General features: G+C 60.3%; 2 non-coding genes across 2 annotated transcripts; both read left to right on the top strand.

Annotated features, from left to right (window-relative positions):
* Window positions 1-4800: 4800 nt before the first annotated feature.
* Window positions 4801-6615, top strand: LOC142792034 (small subunit ribosomal RNA). The gene has a single exon (XR_012890598.1). It is a non-coding gene; the product is annotated as a small subunit ribosomal RNA (ribosomal RNA).
* A 1719-nt stretch (window positions 6616-8334) lies between these two features.
* Window positions 8335-8487, top strand: LOC142792018 (5.8S ribosomal RNA). Its single transcript, XR_012890583.1, has one exon. It is a non-coding gene; the product is annotated as a 5.8S ribosomal RNA (ribosomal RNA).
* The last annotated feature ends 356 nt before the right edge of the window (window positions 8488-8843 follow it).

Here is an 8843-nt window from a genome sequence, read left to right as displayed (position 1 = left end):
CCACGAAATCGGCGTATTTTGAAGTGCCCGCCGGCGACCGTCGCACGAGTACGGTAAACCGCGTCAGCCGGGGCGTAGTTCGGGACGCCGACGAAAAAGTGGGAAGCGCAACTCGGATCTTCGCCGTTTTTGCAGGAGTGAGTGGCGGCCCTCCTGCGAGACCAAGAAGCATCGATTCGTGCACGAATTCGGCGCCTTTCGACGTGATCGCCGGCGACCGTCGCTCGAGTAGGGCAAACCGCGTCTGCCGGGGCGGGCTTCGGGACGCCGATGCGAAAGTGGGAAACGCTGCTCGGATGTTCGCCGTTTTTGGCCGAGTGAGTGCTGGCACACGGGCGAAGCCAAACGGGGCCGATTACGGCACGATATCGGCGTCTTTCGACGTGCCCGCCGGCGACCGTCGCACGAGTACGGTAAACCGCGTCAGCCCGGGCGGAGTTCGGGACGCCGATGCGAAAGTGGAGAACGCCGCTCGGATCTTCGCCGTTTTTGGAGGAGTGAGTGGCGGCACTCCGGAGAAGCCAGGGAGCGCCAATTAGCGCACGATATCGGCGTCTTTCGACGCGCTCGCCGGCGACCGTCGCACGAGTAGGGCAAACCGCGTCTGCCGGGGCGGGGTTTACGACGCCGACGCAAAAGTGGGAACCGCCGCTCGGATGTTGGCCGTTTTTGGCAGAGTGAGTGCTGGCACTCCGGCGACGCGAAAGAGCGCGAATGCGCCCACGAAAGTGGCGTATTTGGACGTGCGTGACGGCGACCGCTGCAGGAGTACGAAAAACCACGTCAGCCGGGGCGAGCGACACACGGCGGTCTGGGTGCTTATCGCTGCTATTATAGGGGCACCCCGGCAGACGCAGAAAAAAAAAAAAAAATTTTCGACCTTCTTTTTTGCTGGTCGAGCTCGGGTAACCCAGGTCGCAATGGGAGCCGCGCACGAAAGCGGCGTCGCGAGACGCGTTCGCGGTCGCTAGTCGCACGAGCTCGGCAACCGCGTCAGCCGGCGCGGAGTTCGGGATGCCGACGGCTAAGTGGGTACCGCTGCTCGGATGTTCGCCGTTTTTGGCCGAGTGAGTGCTGGCACTCCGGTGAAGCCAAGGAGCGCCAATTCGTGCACGATATCGGCGTCTTTCGACGTGCCCGCCGGCCACCGCCGCACGAGTACGGCAAACCGCGTCTGCCGGGGCGGGGTTCGCGACGCGTACGCAATAGTGGGAACCGTCGCTCGGATGTTCGTCGTCTTTGGCCGAGCGAGTGCTGGCACTCCGGCGAAGCGAAACGGGGCCGATTCGGGCACGATATCGGCGTATTTCGACGTGCTCGCCGGCGACCGTCGCACGAGTACGGCAAAGCGCGTCTGCCGGGGCGAGGTTTGCGACGCCGACGAAAAAGTGGGAAGCGCCGCTCGGATCTTCGCCGTTTTTGCAGGAGTGAGTGGCGGCCCTCCTGCGAGACCAAGAAGCATCGACTCGCGCACGATATCGGTGTCTTTCGACGTGCCCGCCGGCCACCGCCGCACGAGTACGGCAAACCGCGTATGCCGGGGCGGGGTTGGCGACGCCGACGCAAAAGTGGGAACCGCCACTAGGATGTTCGCCGTTTTTGGCAGAGTGAGTGCTGGCACTCCGGCGAAGCGAAAGAGCGCGAATGCGCCCACGAAAGTGGCGTGTTTGGACGTGCTTGACGACGACCACCGCAGGAAAACGAAAAACCACGTCAGCCGGGGCGAGCGACCCATGGCGGTCTGGGTGCTTATCGCTGCTATTATAGGGGCACCCCGGCAGACGCAAAAAAAAAAAAAAAAATTTTTTTCGACATTCTTTTTTGCTCGTCGACCTCGGGTGACCCAGGTCGCAGTGGGAGCCGCGCACGAAAGCGGCGTCGCGAGACGGCTTCGCGGTCGCTAGTCGCACGAGCTCGGCAACCGCGTCTGCCGGGGCGGAGTTCGGGACGCCGACGGCTAAGTGGGAACCGCCGCTCGGATGTTCGCCGTTTGTGGCCGAGTGAGTGCTGGCACTCCGGCGAAGCCAAACGGGGCCGATTCCGGCACGATATCGGCGTCTTTCTACGTGCTCGCCGGCGACCGTCGCACGAGTACGGCAAAGTGCGTCTGCCGGGGCGGGGTTTGCGACGCGTACGCAATAGTGAGAACCGTCGCTCGGATGTTCGTCGTCTTTCGCCGAGCCAGTGCTGGCAATCCGGCGAAGCCGAACGGAGCCGATTCGGGCACGATATCGGCGTCTTTCCACGTGCTCGCCGGCGACCGTCGCACGAGTACGGTAAACCGCGTCAGCCGGGGCGGAGTTCGGGACGCCGATGCGAAAGTGGGAAGCGCCGCTCGGATCTTCGCCGTTTTTGGAGGAGTCAGTGGCGGCACTCCGGTGAAGCCAAGGTGCGCCAATTCGCGCACGATATCGGCGTCTTTCGACGTGCCCGCCGGCCACCGTCGCACGAGTACGGCAAACCTCGTCTGCCGGGGCGGGGTTTGCGACGCCGACGCAAAAGTGGGAACCGCCGCTCGGATGTTCGCCGTTTTTGGCAGAGTGAGTGCTGGCACTCCGGCGAAGCGAAAGAGCGCGAATGCGCCCACGAAAGTGGCGTGTTTGGACGTGCTTGACGACGACCACCGCAGGAAAACGAAAAACCACGTCAGCCGGGGCGAGCGACCCATGGCGGTCTGGGTGCTTATCGCTGCTATTATAGGGGCACCCCGGCAGACGCAAAAAAAAAAAAAAAATTTTTTCGACATTCTTTTTTGCTCGTCGACCTCGGGTGACCCAGGTCGCAGTGGGAGCCGCGCACGAAAGCGGCGTCGCGAGACGGCTTCGCGGTCGCTAGTCGCACGAGCTCGGCAACCGCGTCTGCCGGGGCGGAGTTCGGGACGCCGACGGCTAAGTGGGAACCGCCGCTCGGATGTTCGCCGTTTGTGGCCGAGTGAGTGCTGGCACTCCGGCGAAGCCAAACGGGGCCGATTCCGGCACGATATCGGCGTCTTTCTACGTGCTCGCCGGCGACCGTCGCACGAGTACGGCAAAGTGCGTCTGCCGGGGCGGGGTTTGCGACGCGTACGCAATAGTGAGAACCGTCGCTCGGATGTTCGTCGTCTTTCGCCGAGCCAGTGCTGGCACTCCGGCGAAGCCGAACGGAGCCGATTCGGGCACGATATCGGCGTCTTTCCACGTGCTCGCCGGCGACCGTCGCACGAGTACGGTAAACCGCGTCAGCCGGGGCGGAGTTCGGGACGCCGATGCGAAAGTGGGAAGCGCCGCTCGGATCTTCGCCGTTTTTGGAGGAGTCAGTGGCGGCACTCCGGTGAAGCCAAGGTGCGCCAATTCGCGCACGATATCGGCGTCTTTCGACGTGCCCGCCGGCCACCGTCGCACGAGTACGGCAAACCTCGTCTGCCGGGGCGGGGTTTGCGACGCCGACGCAAAAGTGGGAACCGCCGCTCGGATGTTCGCCGTTTTTGGCAGAGTGAGTGCTGGCACTCCGGCGAAGCGAAAGAGCGTGAATGCGCCCACGAAAGTAGCGTATTTGGACGTGCTTGACGGCGACCGCCGCAGGAGTACGAAAAACCACGTCAGCCGGGGCGAGCGACCCACGGCGGTCTGGGTGCTTATCGCTGCTATTATAGGGGCACCCCGGCAGACGCAGAAAGAAAAAAAAAATGGGGACATGGCGTGCGTCACCGTGCGGCTTCGCAGCGTTGCCGAAGTCGCCGAGCCCTTCGACTGAGCCGAACGGCGGACAGGGAACGTTGGTCGGCCGTTCTAACCTGTCGGTGCCACGCCGAGACGTCGTTAAGGAAAACCGCGTCGTGGGCCTCTACGACGCCGTCGAGTCGTTGTACGTTTGGTGTCCAGCGTGTCGGCGGCGAGTAGCGGACACGTCGTTCACGACTTCGGTCTTTCGCAGTCGACGCGAACTTGCGGAGAGTCGTGGTGCCTCACGTTTTCGGCAGAAACCGCGGCGGAATTTTCCCGTGCGTGCGCGCACGACCTCGGTGCTGTGCCGTCAGCGTAGTGTTGCACAAACTCGTGGCCTACCCAAGGTGCGGTACGTTTGCGGCCGTATCCTCGGTGGGAATTTCGTGAGTAGGGTCGCAAATTCTACGACCTCGGCGGGTTTGAGAGCGACGTAGACTTGTGGCACGCTCAACATGCCACACGTTTCGGGGCACACCCGCGGTGAAATTTTCTCGAGTACGCTCGTATTAGGGCCCAAGGAGGTCTGGGTACTTATCGCTGCTATTATGTGGGGGTTCTCGTGAGCGGCGTACGCGAAAGCGACCGGGTGTCTGATATGCGGCGGGCTTCGGCCTCGTCAAGCGTGTCCTCGGGTCTGCTCCAGGGGAATCCACGGCAGTCGTCTGCAGCCTCATCCGCTTGATGCGTTAGGGGCTGGTTGTCGGACGGTGCCGTTTTACCACGATATCGAGGTGTGTTCCGTGTCGTCCTCGGGCGATTCAGATGCGAAAGCGCCGAAGACGCGGGCGTGACCCGTCGTCTGGCGGCTTTGCAGTCTCGGCTCCGTTGCTAGTTCCGGCCGGTCCACCGACAGTGCAGCGGGCTTGGGCAACCCGCACGGCGCGACCGAGTCGATGCAACGAAAAAGAGCGAGCATGAACGTGCTTCTTGCCGCACGGCTCCCACTCGTCTTTCGGGAAGGTTGTGCCGTAGCGAGCTCGAACGCCGTCATCTCGGAGTGCAAAATAAGCGTGTTGGGGCGCCTGAAGGTGGCCTCCGCCGCACACAGACTGCGTCCGGCCCGCCGAGGGCGAGGACGGACGCGCAGTCGAACGATTACCTGGTTGATCCTGCCAGTAATCATATGCTTGTCTCAAAGATTAAGCCATGCATGTCTAAGTACATGCCGAAATAAGGCGAAACCGCGAATGGCTCATTAAATCAGTTATGGTTCCTTAGATCGTTTCTTCCTACTTGGATAACTGTGGCAATTCTAGAGCTAATACATGCAGTGAGCCTGGAGCCCTTTGGGTAACGGGTGCTTTTATTAGACCAAGATCGATCGGGTTTCGGCCCGTATTGTGTGGTGACTCTGGATAACTTTGTGCTGATCGCATGGCCACGAGCCGGCGACGTTTCTTTCAAGTGTCTGCCTTATCAACTTTCGATGGTAGGTTACTTGCTTACCATGGTTGTTACGGGTAACGGAGAATCAGGGTTCGATTCCGGAGAGGGAGCCTGAGAAACGGCTACCACATCCAAGGAAGGCAGCAGGCGCGCAAATTACCCACTCCCGGCACGGGGAGGTAGTGACGAAAAATAACAATACGGGACTCTTTTGAGGCCCCGTAATTGAAATGAGTACACTCTAAATCCTTTAACGAGGATCAATTGGAGGGCAAGTCTGGTGCCAGCAGCCGCGGTAATTCCAGCTCCAATAGCGTATACTAAAGCTGCTGCGGTTAAAAAGCTCGTAGTTGGATCTCAGTTCCAGACGAGTAGTGCATCTACCCGATGCGACGGCTCGGACTGAACATCATGCCGGTTCTTTCTTGGTGCACTTCATTGTGTGCCTCGAGATGGCCGGTGCTTTTACTTTGAAAAAATTAGAGTGCTCAACGCAGGCGAGTCGCCTGAATAAACTTGCATGGAATAATAGAACAAGACCTCGTTTCTGTTCTGTTGGTTTTTGGAATACGAGGTAATGATTAAGAGGGACGGACGGGGGCATTCGTATTGCGGCGCTAGAGGTGAAATTCTTGGACCGTCGCAAGACGAACTACTGCGAAAGCATTTGCCAAGAATGTTTTCATTGATCAAGAACGAAAGTCAGAGGTTCGAAGGCGATCAGATACCGCCCTAGTTCTGACCATAAACGATGCCAACCAGCGATCCGCCTGAGTTACTCAAATGACTCGGCGGGCAGCTTCCGGGAAACCAAAGTATTTGGGTTCCGGGGGAAGTATGGTTGCAAAGCTGAAACTTAAAGGAATTGACGGAAGGGCACCACCAGGAGTGGAGCCTGCGGCTTAATTTGACTCAACACGGGAAAACTTACCCGGCCCGGACACTGGGAGGATTGACAGATTGAGAGCTCTTTCTTGATTCGGTGGATGGTGGTGCATGGCCGTTCTTAGTTGGTGGAGCGATTTGTCTGGTTAATTCCGATAACGAACGAGACTCTAGCCTATTAAATAGGTGCGGGGTTCCCAGCACCTTACAACCTTCTTAGAGGGACAAGCGGCTCCTAGCCGCACGAAACAGAGCAATAACAGGTCTGTGATGCCCTTAGATGTCCGGGGCCGCACGCGCGCTACACTGAAGGAAGCAGCGTGTCTTTATCCCTGTCTGAAAAGACTGGGTAACCCGTGGAACTTCTTTCGTGATTGGGATAGGGGCTTGCAATTGTTCCCCTTGAACGAGGAATTCCCAGTAAGCGCGAGTCATAAGCTCGCGTTGATTACGTCCCTGCCCTTTGTACACACCGCCCGTCGCTACTACCGATTGAATGATTTAGTGAGGTCTTCGGACCGATGTCCGGCGCGGCCTTTCGGTTGCGCCGGTCTGTTGGAAAGATGACCAAACTTGATCATTTAGAGGAAGTAAAAGTCGTAACAAGGTTTCCGTAGGTGAACCTGCGGAAGGATCATTAACGGATTGTGAAGGGTGAGCGCCTCAGCTGCGTCTGCGCCCGACACTTTCTGCCGCTGACCCCGTTTGGACGCGGGGTCGGCTTTTCCCCACGGGGCTGCCTGAATGTGGAGCGGCACCCCGTGACAAATTGTTGCGCCCAGCGGACGCCAACACCGCGACCTTGGACGGTCGGCCAGGTGGCGGACGCGGGTACAAACGGCGCAACGCACTCATAGGTCGGCTTTCGACCCGCCACTGCACCGTGGCTCGAAGCGCTCGAAATGCGCGACCCGACCGCTGCGGGACCGCCTAGTACTGTAAACAGGAGCGGCGGAGCGCGAACGGCGAGTCGTGGTTACGTCGGTAGAAGGCGAGGCTGCGCGTTCCCGAAACGCCAGCCGAGTGCCCTCCCGACCGTTCGAGCGTGCAAGAACGAGACCCGACAATCGCGCGGCGACTGCCAAGTACGAGAGGAACGGCACAAGCGTCGGCGGTCGGTCAAGGAACTGGCGATGTGACGGGTCCGCTGTGCACCAGTGCATACCGTCCCGCCGTCCGCGGCAAGCGCCTCCGCGTCCTCGGGTGACGGAGGCTGCCGGTCGGTTCTTGCAGGCGAGGGATCTCGCTGGCACCGGTTCGCGTTGACGCGCGGCCGGTCATGGCACGGCGATGCGACGGCCGAGGTGCGCAGTACTCGATGGAGGAACCGCACGCTCCGATGACCGTCCCGCCCTCCGCGGCGTATGCGTACCGACCGTAATGGTTGCAGCAGCGCCGGCCGGCTTTTGAATTCGCCACACGAAACACGGTGCGAGATCGCGGTTAGGGGAGCGTCGACGTTGCCAGGCGTTTTGCTTGCTGCCGAGGGAAAGGCGGCACGGCCACGTCGCGCTCGTCGCGATTAGCGGGTCTGCGCGCTTTGGGAAGGTGCCGCAACGACTTGCCGAAAGAGGAAGCACGGAAGAACGAGGGACTTGGACGTCCCGACAATTGAACGCACTTGCGGCCAGGCCCTTGCTGGCTTCGTTCTTCCGCCTCGAGTAGGCTCGTACGCGGCTCCGGCGCCGAAAGTGGTCCTTGGCACCGACTTCGGTGGACGTGGGAAGTGCCGCGCAAGTACGGCGCGCCTGGCTCCACCTGTTGGCTAAAGTAGGCAGCCGGATCGGCATTTTGGTGTGCGGTGGCAAACCGTGGATGCGAAAAAAGCTTGTGCGATTTCGTGGAACAAAAAGCGGGGGTCCCCCTTTTTATGCGGAGGAGACCGACCCGCCCGCCGTGGTGAACCGCGACGCCACGGTAAAAACGGGAGAGGCTTGTCGATGGGACCGTGCATCCCGCGCTCCACGGAGGCCGGGAGGCGGCCGCCCGAGGAAATGTGTAGCCGTCGAGGCCCGCATCTGCGTGCACTCTTATCCAAATGGGTGTACCGCAGGCATTTTCTGGTTAGGCGGGCCAATGAGAGCGAGCACACAACGATACCTACGGGTCCGGCTTGGAGAACCGGCTTCGACGCCTCCCGAGTATTTATAGAGGGGTGGACCACGAAAGCACTCGCAAGTAGCGGAAGCGAAACGCCGTCCGAAACACACCGTTTGCTCGATTTGCGGCAGCCGAAAAAGGCGCGGCAGAGTTTTGGAGTCCAAGCGTGCGCTGAAAAGCGCCCTTCTTGGCCACTGTTTGGCCGAGTGCCAGAAACGTTTGGTTTTGACTGTACGGAATTGAACAAACACTTTTTCACGACTCTAAGCGGTGGATCACTCGGTTCTCGGGTCGATGAAGAACGCAGCCAGCTGCGAGACTTGGTGTGAATTGCAGGACACACTGAGCACTGATTCTTTGAACGCACATTGCGGCCTTGGGTCTTCCCTTGGCTTCGTCTGTCTGAGGGTCGGATCACATATCAAGAGAGCCTTCGGCGCACAAGGGAACGTGAGCCGTCGACTCGTTTTGACCGCGTCGGCAACACGGACAGCACGCTGAACACCTCACAGCGAGCGCCAACAGCGGCCACTCAAGGGCGAGACGGTGGCGACCGTCGTGCCAGAGCCCAACCGAAACGGGGGCGACCGACTGCATTGAGGATGTGGCACCTCGTTGAGACCGCCGCAGGACTTCGAGTCGGAAGGAAGCCTGCAGGGAAAGTGCGGTCGAGGTTGCGTACTCCTCTCTGCGACCGGGCGCGCAAGAGCTGCGAGAGCCACGGACGCGCAACTTTAACGCACGGTAAACACGAGGAGCGAAAGCCGG

This window comes from Rhipicephalus microplus, unplaced genomic scaffold (assembly GCF_043290135.1).
Source record: "Rhipicephalus microplus isolate Deutch F79 unplaced genomic scaffold, USDA_Rmic scaffold_201, whole genome shotgun sequence".
NCBI lineage: Eukaryota > Metazoa > Arthropoda > Arachnida > Ixodida > Ixodidae > Rhipicephalus > Rhipicephalus microplus.
This window is presented reverse-complemented; position numbering and strand designations above follow the sequence as displayed.